Source organism: Pseudopodoces humilis, chromosome 20 (assembly GCF_049639895.1).
Source record: "Pseudopodoces humilis isolate 2021_Gansu_Grassland_sample_001 chromosome 20, ASM4963989v1, whole genome shotgun sequence".
NCBI lineage: Eukaryota > Metazoa > Chordata > Aves > Passeriformes > Paridae > Pseudopodoces > Pseudopodoces humilis.
The window spans coordinates 768037-782312 of NC_142219.1; the positions used below are offsets into that span (position 1 = coordinate 768037).

The window sequence follows — 14276 nt, forward strand, 5'->3', positions numbered from 1 at the left end:
TGAACCTAATAATTAGGAAGTTTTATCTCCTTGCAATCTGCATGTATGGGAAAAAAAGAGGAAGGGAAGAACTTCTCTCTGTAATCATGGCAGGAATCACTTTCTGCAATAACAGCTCAGGTTCTACACGGTTCCTTTGCCACAGTATGCTGATTTTCCTCACCTGAAGCAGGTACTGTCGTGTATCTGCCTGAATGTCACTGGGCAAAGCAGGAGAGTGTGTGCATGCCGAGGTGGGAGCTTCCTGTGCTGAGCACAGCCTGTCAGAGTCCTTAAAACCCCCCCTCAAAGCTGCTGCAGGAAAGTGTGAATATTTCCATTGACTGAAATGGGCATTGGAGCAAAATCAGAGATTACTTCAGTGATGAGTTTTCCATCACGCTTTATCTTGTTGGGGCCATAGAGTGCATTTGCCTGATTCCTCTTCCTCAGCAGGAAAATATAAAGCAGCCTCATGGGGAAATTGAATCTTGGCAACTTAACTTCCCTTCACTATTCATCATCCGGTGGCAATCCTTTAAAATGACCCCTAGTACACAAAAAATAAATTATTATGTCATCTTTCAGGCAGTGCTTGTGGATTGCACATGCTGAGTATAAACATTGCTGGATGTTTATTAAAAGAAATCTGAGCTCATACACAGATTTTACTGGGAAGAAAATCCAGGGAGAACAAAGTACACGTATATCTCTCCTGTAAGTGCTGGTTTGATTTGTTCCATCGAGTTCCCAGCTGAGATTTTCTGGTTTTCTCACTTTTGAGAACTTCTCCATCCTTCTTTGTAAATGAGTGCAAAATATTTGCAATTCATTACCTGGTGTACTGTTTTCTTCATTAAATTTAGTCGGATTTGTTTAGCTGTGCATTTTAAGAAGCAAGATGAAGCATTACATGGGGAAAGAGAGTGGAGTGTGCTCTCCAGTTTTAGGGAAATAATTTTATCCTTATCTAGAAATGTTTGATGTCACCAAATAGGCACAAGGGGTAACAGTTAAATATTGATGCCCCTTACCAAATTTTTTCCTCCATAGTTCATTTAGAACTTACACAAACTCTGTTTGCAAATTCTTTAATTTCTCCCAAAAAGCAGAGGTCTGATCACATGGATGCAAAGGTGGCAATGTTAATTAACTGCAGATTCAGTACCTTTGTGTTCCTGATAGTTTTACATGGATCAGAAAATAGTGTTAATAAAGCTAACTCAGTGTGACAAGTGTAATTTCACGGCTTAGGGAGGCACTTGTGCAAGTGACAAACCCGAGCAGAACGCCAGAGCGTTTCCTTATCGGGGTTTGAAATATATCCGTCATTTTGTTTGGAGAGGTTCTGGCACTGGCAGCTTATCGTAACAGGATTAACATATAAATATTATCACAGCCAGCAGGGTGTTTTCAGATGAATATTAACAGCAAATATTATGATTCTGTCTAAGAATAACTAATTAAGCCCATCTGTCAAATATGATTTGAAGCTCTGGTGCCTTGCTTATTACGGCTTGTGACAGTGTTCCAGGTTAATGGTGAAGCAATTAGAAAGTTCTCCCCAATTCTTCTGATTTCATTCTCAGGCAGTAATAATTTGGTAACGCTCTAAATCCTGACCCAGGAGATCATTAGATGGGTTTAGTACTTGTAGCATCTGTAGAGCACTGCTGTTCTTCATGGGAAGCATCGATCTTCCCCCCTCTCCTGTCAAGCAAGTGACCAAACAAGCAAAGAGAAAACGGGGTGGGAATTAAACAGTGACCAGAAATGGGACTGGGGAAAGCCTCCAAGCACTGACTGAGCCAGGGACACGCATCCTCATCTGTGCCATCCTTTACTTCTGTCCTTCGGAAGCTGGCTGATTTCATTTTTGTTAATTCCTTGTGCAATGAGGTGAATGGAACAGGAGAGTGAGGTTAAGGACTCCTGCATTTCCTAAAGATTGTCTTGGAGCTGTTTCTCACCATACCTGAAAGGGGTTCTCTCTGCTGTGCCAGTGAGGGTTGAGATGAGGAGCAGGCAGAAGTTAAAGTGTGGATGGATGCCTGTTCTTCCCCCCTGGTTGCTGCTGGGCTGGCGGCGTGCCAGGCAGGGTGGGCCTGGAAAATCACTGGGGTGGCTGGAGATGGAGATTTATTGGGTTTTTCTCATCTGCAGAACAGGACTGACAGCACTTCCCTCTACCCACAGCTGCTGTGGAGACATCAGGCAAATGTTGTGATGTGATACTAATGGGTGCCGTGATCCTCTTGCAATGTTCTATTCGTGTTTATACTTTTGGGTATAAATGTTTGTTATTCCCATTCCGTTACTGTTCTCTGTGCCTGTGGCAGGAATGAAGCCACCGATTCAATCAAATACAAAATAACTACAGACAAAGCTTGGCCATCTCTGAGTAGAACCTTAATGACCATTTCCTGCCTTACCACCAGAAGTATTTCAATTGTGTAACACATCAGCTTTGCCCAGCAATTCCCTTTTGCAGGAAATGTAACAAGGACAGCATTTGTTTTGATATTTTTCCTCCTCAGTTCTGTAGCACTGAAGGAGTTGCTGGTTTGTGCTGCCTGAAACCAGATGCTGCTGTCAGAGAAACTGATTTTCAGTTTGAACTATGAGTGGCTAAATCTGTGAGAACGTGGACACAGTGAGAGACAGAAACAGGATTTTCTAGGCTATATCCTTCATTTATTCCTGCAGGTCTCACTTGTTCATGGTGCTGTATTTCAGTGCTTAATTTTCTTAACAATTTTATAATTGAAGAAATTAACTTGATATTAAATAATAACAGGGGTCAGGAAAAGGTATAGCAACATTGCCTTTGATTTTGCTACACGATATTTTCTTTGTATTGCATTTATGCCGTTGTCCTTGGTGCCCTGTTTCTCTCATTTTCACATGCAGTTATTAAACATTTTCATGTTGTAAATGCAGTGAGCTATTGCCTCGCTCTCTACTTGTTGCACATGCCAGTACATTTGATGGACTCCCAGGAGTAGTCCTGAAATGCTTCTGAAGCCAACAAGAGCAACAAATTTAACATAAATAACAGCCTAATGGCCACAATAATTACACTCTCTCTTGCTGCTCTTCATCAAAATGCTTCATAAAAGTAGTTTAATGCTTTAGATCACCATTAAATTTTTTTTTCCTTGCTCCCATGTGTTCATGTGACTTTGTCACCTAGAAATGGATTATTGCTTGGAAAGAGACATTTCTACTCTAAAATGAGAGAAAATAATGCGTGATGTAGTAAAAAAATCCACTTGTATTTTGTCACATCCCATCCTGTGGGAATCACGTGAACTTCGCTTTGTCAGAGTGAAATAAAAGCAAGAAGGAGACTGCAGCAATCAGACTTTGAGGATGGAATAAACTCCTGTGGTGCTTCCAGAGCAGGACAGGACCAGTGGGTTGGCCTAGGCTGGATGTTTGGGGATTTTGGTGGCAACCTAATGCATTATTTGTTGATGTGAATTCTAAGCAAAAAAGATTTCTCCCATTCCTTTTTTAATGCTGGTTTTATTATGGAGGGAAACAGGAGGGAAGGGAGAAAGGTGACACTTTTATGTGATTCCAAAATTATTTTCTGAGAATAATTACTCAGCCCTAAAAATCTGTCTGTTCACTCAGCATTGTTGGTGCTGATGTAATAGATTAAGATATCTATTGCTGGGCAGACAGAATGTGTTCATTTAATTGTGACACAGCAGAGCTTAACTCCATTTCTACTTCTGAGACGTGTGGGTAATGATCAGCTGTACACATATATACCCTGGGTGCTTTAGAGTTTTGTGCTGTGTACACTTTGGGCTTTTCTGCTCCTTCCTGTTATTGGAAACCTCCAGGCTTCCAAGAGTTTGTCTGTTGTGATAATGTGAAAGTGCTGAACATCTCAGAAGTCATGTTTACATTCCTGTGTTTGAAGGCAATTAGTCACAAGCCTCTATTACTCATTTCAAAGCTTAAATGTGCCCACAGAGATAGAACCCCTTGAGATGCTGAGGCAAAATAAATTTGTCTGAACTAAGCCTCAGTGCATTATTATTTTACACACTGACCCACTTTTTCAATTTTTTTAAAAAAGAGAACTATTTTATTTAGCAAGAAATGCAGAATCTTTCTTGAAATCATTCTGCTCAGTGCTAATGCACTAGAAAAAATGTTTACGGTTATCATCTTGAATCAAATCAAAAGCAAAGAGATGAGATAATAACCAATTATTAGATAAAGGCATTATTATTACAACTTTTTCACCTGTTGGATTGAGACTCATTCATTTAAAAACAAAAATTGCAGAAAGACGTGAAAGGCTTGGGATGGCCTTTGGCAGCTTAGAGGGGAACTCCTGTCTCGGTGACATCCACATGGAGGAGATAACACAGGGAACTTCTGCTCAAAGGGCAGGGACAATTCCCTTTAATCTCAGCTGAATCTCGGGCTCTCCTCAGAGAGCAAGGCTACTCCTGGGCCTTTGGTTTTTGCTGGAAGTGGGAAAGGTGAGAATCAGCTCTTTTGAAGCCGTTAAAGGAAATAAATCCCCTCATTCAGGGATGATCCTTTTGAAATAGCAACGTAGCACGTCTGAGGTGTCCCAAAGCCTGCAGGTTCCAGCACTGGAGCTGCTGGAGCAGAGCTGGGTCACTGTCAGAGCTGTGCCAGGGTCAGTGCTGGCTCCCCACACAGCCAGGGAGAGCTGGAGCAGAGCTGGCAATAATGTGTGTGGGAATAATGACACGGCTCATGGGTAAATGCCATCAAGCAATAGAGATGTTCCTTCCAGAGGGGTTTGCAGTAGGTCTCAGTTCTCTTGGTCATTCTTAGGTTTGGCTCTGCTTTTGTGACACTGTGTTCCAGGGGGAATAAAGCCAGGGACTAATGACAGACAGTGGGGACTGGTGGCCTCTGGGCCTTTCTGGTCACAGGCCAGTGGCCATTCCCTGGCTGTCCACCACCTCCACACAGCTCTGGAGTCCTCCTGTGTTCATCCAGAATCCCTGGGAGGAGATTGTGTATTCTCTGCAGTGTCACAGCTGAAGACATCCTGGAGAAGTGTTCCTGAATTGGAGCAGGAGCAGTTCCATGTTCCCATCAGGGTCCCCTGGCCCAGCTCAGCCAGCTGTGGCCTCGGGGCACAGCTGGGAACAGAAACACTTCTGGCTGCTTGTGGGGAGGGTGGATTTCATTTCCTGGCCTAGTTCATCTGAAAGCATGCTGTCCCCTTTGTGTTTCTGGATTAAATCTTACTGGCTTTTACTTTACATATGAAAATAGCCCTGGAAAGCAGGGACCCACAGGTACTTCATGGATGGGGCTCTGAAATGATACAAAAATTGAACACAGAACAGGTGCTCAGTACTCCCTTGTTTGTGGACTCAGCTGGGAATAAAGAAAAGGTGTGCTGGCTTCAGCAGCAGTCACTGTGCTGGCTGAGGTGGAGCTGTGGGTGAACCTGAGGAGGCCTGGGAGGAATCCTGATGATTCCTGTGCTCACATAATGAGAGAGCATTTTCTAATGCTCACGTGGGAGTAGTCAGAGTTTCATTTTTGGCATTTCAGTAGGTTCTCAAGACACAAAGGTGTGATGTGCTGGTAATCAGGCTTGCTCCTGCAGTTATCCATGCAGCACTGTGGGTAAAATGAGGTTCTGTGGCACAGTGCTCAGCATGAAAGCTGAAAGGGGCTGTCAGGGAGTCTTCTGAAGGCACTGCAGCTCTGCAATCAGCTGATGCACAAACAGTAGATAATGTCAAGGGCTCAATCCCCTTTCACTGAGAGTTCTTGGCATGAAGAGCTGGGAACCAAATAATTTGAGGGAAACAAGTTCAGGTGAAGCAGTTTGCTGACAGAAGTCAGTTGCAGAAAGGGCAGGTAATCCATGGATGTGCTGGGAATTTTGTCCTCTCTTCTTGGGTGATGTGCAGGTGCCCTGGGGGTATTTCTGTCACCTCCCCTGTAGAGCACAGACCCTCCTTTCTGTCTGGTGTTGAAGTAGCTAAAGGATATTTCCAGTGCTCTGGATAACCTCATTCATATTTAGTGTCTGTATTTTTACCCTGCTGTTACACAGTTTAATAAATACAATTTTAAACTTGAGAAAGAATTATTTCCCTTAAGAACCTTCAGGATTCATCATCGTTATGCTTGCTTTGTGTTTGTGGTACTTAGCACTGTAGTTCTTAAACCTTTAGTAGCCCAGAGGCTCAAAATAACAATTCCAGTGGGACAAAACCAGTTTGCTTTCTATTACAAAAGAGACAGCAAGTGAGTAATCTCCTGTCTATTAAAAATCTAATATTAAATGTAAAAGTGTGTCTTATGAAAATATCTCTAATGGTGCTGTTGATTTTTTTTTCCCTTGGAGGAAATCTTGTAAGAAGTGATATTAATTACTGAGAGAGTTGGAAAGTTGAGTGGATGACTTAAAATATAAGCTGAGGCTAAAAATATGCCTGTTGCTCTTGAGATAAGGGAATTCCCATGTTTAGGATGAAAAAACCAATCTGTCACATCCAAATCACAACAAAGTGTGGGCCAGAAGGTTAAGGGAATTATGTAACACAGTGTGGCATCCTTCTTAATGCCAAAACCCATCCTAAATAAATTCCAACTGCTAGTACAAGGCTGAGTTCACTGGACATTTGCATTATTTTATGGCTCCTATTGTGCAGGTACATCGATGGCACGGTTCTCTGGAATTGCTGGGGTGTCTCAATCTCCTTTTGGAGTTTCTGTTGGCTTCTGTGCCAGTGGAAGACTTTGGGTGTTGAGGATGCCTTGTCTGTGGGTGTCCCTGGGTCTGACAGAGACGTGTGTGTGTGTGTGTGTGTGTAGGAACTGGGAACAGGACAGGAATGGGAGCTGTGGGATTTGCAGAGCTGGGTGTGTGTTCCCTGGATGTTCTGGGATCCATGGAGGGAGGGAGTCATTCCCCTGATGGGAATCTGCAGCTCTACAGCACACTGCAGCCTGGCAAAGGCTCAGTCTGGAGCCCAGTTCTGGAGCATCACCTGGAGCTGTGAAACGTGCAATTCCCTTTGCATTTGCATCTCTGTCAGAGATCTCAGTTTTAAATCCATGCTCGTTGTGTAAATGATGAATCCTGTCCTGTGTACGAGAGTTTGACACCAAATCTGAGCAGAGGAATGCACAGAAAAGGCGTAGTAGGAAGTGAGACAAAAGTACATTTTGGAGTGAGTAGGAGTGGGGATTCAGGCTGTGCCTATGGCAAATAAACCAGCCTGGAAGGGATGAGCAGCCTGTTGCATGATTCCTTGGAAAAGTGCAGGAGTTACTACAGCCCGTGTTCCCTCTGTTACTCAGGAGCCCGCAGAGTTCTTCGTGTTAGGTCAGAAGTTGGACTTGATGATGTCCAAGGTCTTTTCTGACCTGTTTTTTTGTGTGATTCTCCTGCTCTGTGGGGTGAAGGCACAGTCTGTGGGAATGTGGCCCCTGGCACGGGGTGCATCCGTTGCTGTCTCTGTTCCAGGAGGATCCAGCCCAGATCCCGTGCCTGGGATTCACTGCCAGGGAGGGATCACCTGCACTTCCAGATGTGCTCATGTTATTCTTAGTTCAGGGCTTACCTGAAGCGAATATTCAAATGTGCAGTTAGCTGAATGATGGCTACTCTCACCAGGCATTCCTGAGTGAGATTTTCCCTGGCATGGTGCAGGAATGGCTGCCTGCCTTTTTCTCAGCTTTAGCTGAAATACTTGAAAATCCCTTCAATTTTGACAAGATACCATCTCTTCTAGAAGTCTTACCTGTGACCCAGAGCAAGTCCTTGGTCACAGGATGAGCAGAATCCTTGAACTGGAACAGCACCTTGAGCTCGTGAAGTGCTGAGTGGAACTTCTTAATTTTCCATTTATTAGACTCTTCCATTTAATCTCATACGAGAGAGAAAATAATTAGCTTGAATAATTTTCAATCCAATTAATCTATTCCTGAGTGGCAAATATTGTACCTGGAAACAGATCGATCGTGAAGTGTTTCCTCTGAGATGCATTTTCCTGTTAATTGTTGAAGCAATTAATTTTCTTACAGACATATGCAGGCCTTTGTGTGAAGTAGTGAAGGCAAGGAAAACAAAAGGCCTGGAAGAGAAGGAGAGATGAGTGTAAAAAATGAGCACAGAATGATGAAATGCAATGTATGTAGAGCACATTATCCGTGCTGTCCATACATTATGCACTTGCCAGCATCCATCGCGGAGGAGCTTGCAGGAGTTGCAGAAATGAGGACACAGAACTGTGTTGCAGAAATGAGTTGGAGGGAATCTTTGCTGCATATTCATGAGGAACAGTCTCACATGAACACATGGCACTCGTTCCACAGGACCATGGGCACAGAGGAGTTTGGCAGACGAGCTCTGACAAGTCTGGGTATGACGTGGGTTTCAAAATAACGTCTCCCTCCTGTCCTGAGAGCCAGTCTGGAAAAATCTGGGGAGATTTCTAAAAGGAAAACAAATTTCTGTTCTGCATTTTGGATACAAAATCCAAAATTTATCCAAATTGTGTCCCTTGACAGTCTTTGAGTCCTTGCTTGGAAGCGTAAGAAACTTCATAACTTCTATTTTTGAGTGTTGCTTTGCAATTCTAAACATATTTTAATAGAAACAGACAATGCTGTTCTCCTAAATTCCACTGCTCATGGCAAAATGGCTACAATTTAACTTGGTTTTCCCAAAAGCTGGATACACCTCTGACACGGAAATTTATAGCTTCATTTTACAGCTTCATTCTTTTGCCAAGTTGTCAACTACTGAATGGAGGATTTTGCAATTCCAAATAATTTTGAATTGTCTTAATTATTTTTGTAGCTTTCAAATCCACGTTATTCCCACGATCTCACCAATATCTGTTTTATGTTAGAAATGCATTTTCACATTCAGTGCATTCTTATTGTCTATATTGCAATTGTTTTTAGGTTCTGATAGATAGAATCAGGTTGGATTTTATGCACGTTCAATACCAAGAATGCTGAGGAAGAGAGGGGGGTTGTGGGTTTATTCTACATTTGTTTTCTGTATTTGAGGAAGATAAACCTCTTAGTCCTTAAGAGTCTCAAAGAGAATTACAATGTCTTGATGAAAAATTACTATTTGTTCAAAAATCAAGACTTTGTTCTCATAAAGGACATGAAAATAAATCTTATTTGCAGTGGTTCAGCAGCAAAGGATCAGGAATTCAGCTGTCTCCAGAGTTTTGGGATAAATGACAGTTTTAGAAATGCAGCCTTATGATCAAATCTCTGAGATGGTGGCAATCAGCAGCTGTTTTGTAAAAGCTGTATTTTTTGCTCATTACTTTAGGTTTGTGGTTTTGGCACTCTCATCATTATGTAAGTCTCTAGGAAAATATCTCTTGTTCAGTGGTTTAAGGGATTAATCCTGTTTATGAAAAGAAATGCTGCTTCTGCTTCTTGGATAAACCACAAATAAAGATTTTTCACTCTTCAGTTGTAATCAGGACATGTAAACACCCTCAAAAGTCCTAATGAACTGCTAATGATCATCCAGGTGCTTCCATGGGCAGCACAGAAACTGCCGAGTTTCATTGTATGGAAATGCACAATTACCTGGGAGCTGAAAGCAGCTCTCAGCTACAGAATCACTGTCAAACACAGCCCTGTGTCCACACACCTCTGGCCAGCTCTCATCCCCCTTTCACTTCCCAGACTTAACATTTCATTTTCCATCACCAAAAAGATGCAATAAATGGAACTTTTTAACATGGAAAAGGAAGAGCTGTGCCAGGGGCAGAGCAGAGAAAGCAAATATTTAGATGTGGTCTACAAGGAAAAGTAGAACTTATATTTATGAAGGTCCTTACAGTGCAAACACAGGAAGGAGTAAATTACAGCACTTCATTTGTACCCCCAACCTTGTTTAATGTCGTAATCTAGGGTGAGCAGGGCTGCTTCAAACTGGCACATCCCCAGGAAGGAGCAATATGGGCATTGTTGTTTAAACATCTGGCTGTGGGGCAGCATTCCCAAATACCATTTTTCATGGCAAGCTTTTAAAGTCCCTCAGGTGCTGTGGTTTTTCAGAGCATAAATCTGTATTTAGATCCATCAGAAAAGGAGCATTTTTGGTCTGTGCCTGTGCAGAAGTCTCCTGCTCTAAAATTAGAAAGTCAATTTGTCTGTTAAGGCAGGGGAAGAAGCAGCTCTACATGGCCTCTGAAATTAGCAATGAAACAAGCTGTATTGAACTCATCTGGAGCTTTACACCTCGGGGCAGCCGCTGCATCCAAGACAGACAATATTTCTGCAGGCTGGCACAGCTACTTTACAGGGAAAGGATGAGGGGAGCAGGGAGTTGCTTTAGCCTGATCTCCAAATGAAATAAGCAGCTGAACTTTTAAAATCATGCAGAAGATTAAAGGACACTTCAAACAGTCTGGTGTGTCAATTTATTCTGCTGAATATCTCTTCCCTAATTGTCACCAAACGAAGGCATTAAAGTTAACAGAGCCAGGTGCTCTGTTAAAGGGGGCTGCTGCTGTAGAGAAAGGTGCAGAGGAGGAATGCAGAGGGAGGTCCTTCATGTAGTACAGACCTGGGAAAAAAAGGGAAATAAGGCAACAATTGGGATGCACGTGATTTGCTATGGATAGCACTTGGAAAGGATTTACCATTATTGCTGTGCAAGGGTCTGTGTCTCCTGTTGGAGTGCCATTGCAGGGGCTGCTCTGACAGCTGCTCAGCACATGTGAATGCACTGGCCATAAGCTGCTTCAATCCCCACAGGCTTCTACAAAACTTGAGCCTGGAGAGGCTCAAGGATTTGGAAAAGTCCAGGAGCTTTCAAGGAAAAAACATGATGGAGTTGCAAAGAAGTGCACGCAGCTTTTGCTGCTTTTCCCCCCTTAAAGACCTGGGTAGAAATATGAAAGAAATTGGTGCAGCCTCATATCAGGCCTTAAGAACAATCTCCATGACTAATAATTCAAATTAAGTTACATACACGTGTGTGATGTTAGGCGATTGCATTTTCAATATATTGTAGATTAAATTCACCTGATACTGATGCCATGCGAGCCACATCTCAAAGAATGTGCATAAAGATGTCAAGGCAATTTCTCAAGCTGTTTCCTCCTAAAAGATGAGATTTTTTTTTTTCTGTATCTACATTAGCTCTTAATTTCCATATTGTTTCTGCGCTCTGTGGATATTACTTTCTTTTTTGTTTGTACATTGCCAATATTCATGCTTTCTATTTTTAACATTATAATATTCCTCCTATTTCAGAGAGGTGTCAACAGGCGAGTGGATATATTCAAGTGCTGTAGTGCAGATCTCTCGCTAATAATAGGTGTAGAGTGTTTTATTTCAAAGGAAAGAACTTGTGCTTATTTCTGTCATAAATACAGCCAGCAGTGCTACACATGTGCTAACTCCAGAATACATTTGTCATTTTTAATGAAGGAAATAAAACAAGTAACTACAGCTAGGTCAATTTTTCATTAATTTCATTGGGTTTTTTTCCCTTTGGAGAAAAAAAGGGATTTTAGGCGGGTTTTGTGAGCAGATGAGTCTCACGCTGCCTGTGCATGTGTGCCTTAGATTTGACAGCAGCAAAGCTGACTCAGAGATGGTTATTTCTTATCTGTGTCATGAAAATACACAGAGCACAGGAAAAACATAATAGAGAGTCTCCAGGCAGCTGAATTCTTATCAATAGGCAATTATGGAAAAATCTTAAATAAGAGCTTGTAGTTTTTTGGACACAAGAGCCAATCAAACATGAGACAGCTCTGGAAGAAAGTGGCTTTTTTCTTGCTCCATCCTCACGGAGCCTCTTCTCTTCCATGCTTAAGTAATTGCCAGAAGATCTTGGCTGTGTAGTGCAGCCCCGGCTGTGGTGTTTAATTATCAGCATGTGGTGCTGGGGAGAGGCTGGAGCTGAGCTCTGGGAGGGAGGTGAGAGCTGTCTCCCTCCAGGGAAAGGCTCCTGGGCTCTTCTCTCCTGGAGACAGGGCTGGAGGGAGAGCACGAGTGCTCTGCGTGGTGCTGCCAGGGCTCGCTCTACCTGTGCTTGGCCAGGAGCTGCAGCCTGGGCTGGCAGCTGGAAATCTGCCTGCCTGCTCTGCCCTTTGCATCCTCCCTCGTCCTTTCCAGCAGCTGATTTATCAGTGTGGCTCCTTGCAGCTCACTCAGCGCTGGCAGCTGCCAGAGCTCGCTCCAGTTTAATGGGAAATGGGAAATGCTGGGGCTCAGTTCCTCCTGCAGAGCCTGTGGGAATGGGCCCAGTCCCTGCAGACAGCCCCGGGTGCAGAGGTTCAGGCAGAGGAGTTGTGCAGGGTTTGGACAGTGGCAATTGCCAGCCTGGCTCTGTGGGGTGAGGAACATGCCATGCACCCCTCCAGCAGGGAATCTCTGCTCTTCCCTCCCTTCCCAGCACAGCTGCTGCAATGCTGCTTGGCTCTGCCAGCTGGGCTGGGCTCTGCCTTCCAGGAAGGACCTGCTGAGGCAGCAGAGGTGGATTTTGTGTGAAGCCTGCAGTGGCACCTGAGCTGGGATGGAGCGAGCAGCGCTCCTGTGAGCAGCACACAAACATCAGCAGGACAGGGAGCACACCTTGCTGCCCTGCTGGACTCCAAATGTAAAAGATCTCACAGGAAAGTGTCTTAGCAGGGAAAATGGAACTCAGAATCTACAAGGTTAAAAAGTTCTGTCTAACCTTTCATATTATTGCTCAGAAGAATTATTTTTTGAAGTTAATAAACCATGTGCATTCACCTCATATGGCGATTTCCCTCCCCAAACAAATTGCTTTTATTGTCAGAACTACAAATTTGGGCATTGTGATCGATCCCATCGTTTTATGAGCTGTCAGCAAAGGGACTTGAAGATGCAGCTTTGCTTGATTGTGTAGGAATAAAGATTGATCAGCCCTGTTGCTGCTCCCGTATAGATCCTGGGCTGATTCACAGCTGGTGTACAAAGCAAAGCACCATCCCCTCATCCCTCTTCAAAATCACACAGTCGATGCCTTTTCCTCTGTGCTTCTCTGCAGGCTCTTGCAAGTACAACCCCAGTTCATATCTCAAGGAGGGCACAGAGGAGGAACGTTTTGGTGTTGGGGGTCTCCCCCTTATAGGAAAATGTGATTTTAATTCCAAACTTTTCCTGGTTCATTTTGCAAAAGGTACTGAGCCAAGACTGAGCCAGTTTGCTTTGACTCTTTCATGTTTTCTGTTGCTGTTTGTTAAATGGAGGCAGGAAGGGAAGAGTGCAAGGTGAGAACAGCGAGCTGCTGGGGCAGAGGGGCACTGGGGGACTGCAGTGTCACACAAAGGGAAATGATGAAGTCTTCTGCTGCCAGAGTTGCTGAATGTAATTATTTCCAGTGGAAAAAGGGGATATTGGCTGAGGTGTTTTCATTGCCTGTATTCACTTACCATAATAAGTGTTGCTGGATTTACAGCACAAGTGTCCTAACAGACTTGTGCATGAAGCAGGTTGTGCAGTGCCCACAACCTGGACCTTGCTTAGACCTGAGTAAGTCATGAATCACATTCCTCAGCAGCAGGTTTGTTCAGGAATCACACTGCTCAGGTTTGTTCAGGAATCACACTGCTCAGGTTTGTTCAGGAATCACACTGCTCAGGTTTGTTCAGGAATCACACTGCTCAGGTTTGTTCAGGAATCACAGTGCTCAGGTTTGCTCAGGAATCACAGTGCTCAGGTTTGTTCAGGAATCACACTGCTCAGGTTTGTTCAGGAATCACACTGCTCAGGTTTGCTCAGGAATCACACTGCTCAGGTTTGCTCAGGAATCACACTGCTCAGGTTTGCTCAGGAATCACACTGCTCAGGTTTGCTCAGGAATCACAGTGCTCAGGTTTGTTCAGGAATCACACTGCTCAGGTTTGTTCAGGTTTGCTCAGGAGTCACACTGCTCAGGTTTGCTCAGGAATCACACTGCTCAGGTTTGTTCAGGTTTGCTCAGGAGTCACAGTGCTCAGGTTTGCTCAGGAGTCACAGTGCTCAGGTTTGCTCAGGAATCACAGTGCTCAGGTTTGCTCAGGAATCACACTGCTCAGGTTTGCTCAGGTTTGCTCAGGAATCACGTTCCTCAGCTGCAGGTTTGTGCCTCTGAGAGAGGAGCACCTTCCATCCCTTGCTGTCTCTGATTTGTGTGGCAGGGAGCTGTTGGGGCATCAGTGCCAGGAAACAGCCCTGCCAGATCTTGTGCTGTGCCCAGAGCAGGTCCCTGAGCATCCCTGGTGAGTGCCAGGGCAGGGAAGCAGCTGCAGCAGGAGGAGAGGACACAG

The 14276-nt window shown here is 43.9% G+C and overlaps 1 protein-coding gene across 7 annotated transcripts in view; it reads left to right on the forward strand.

Moving 5' to 3' along the window:
• TMEM132D (transmembrane protein 132D) overlaps nucleotides 1-14276 on the forward strand; it is a 184191-nt gene that overhangs the window by 70965 nt on the left and 98950 nt on the right. The gene's annotated exons all lie outside the window — the stretch shown is intronic.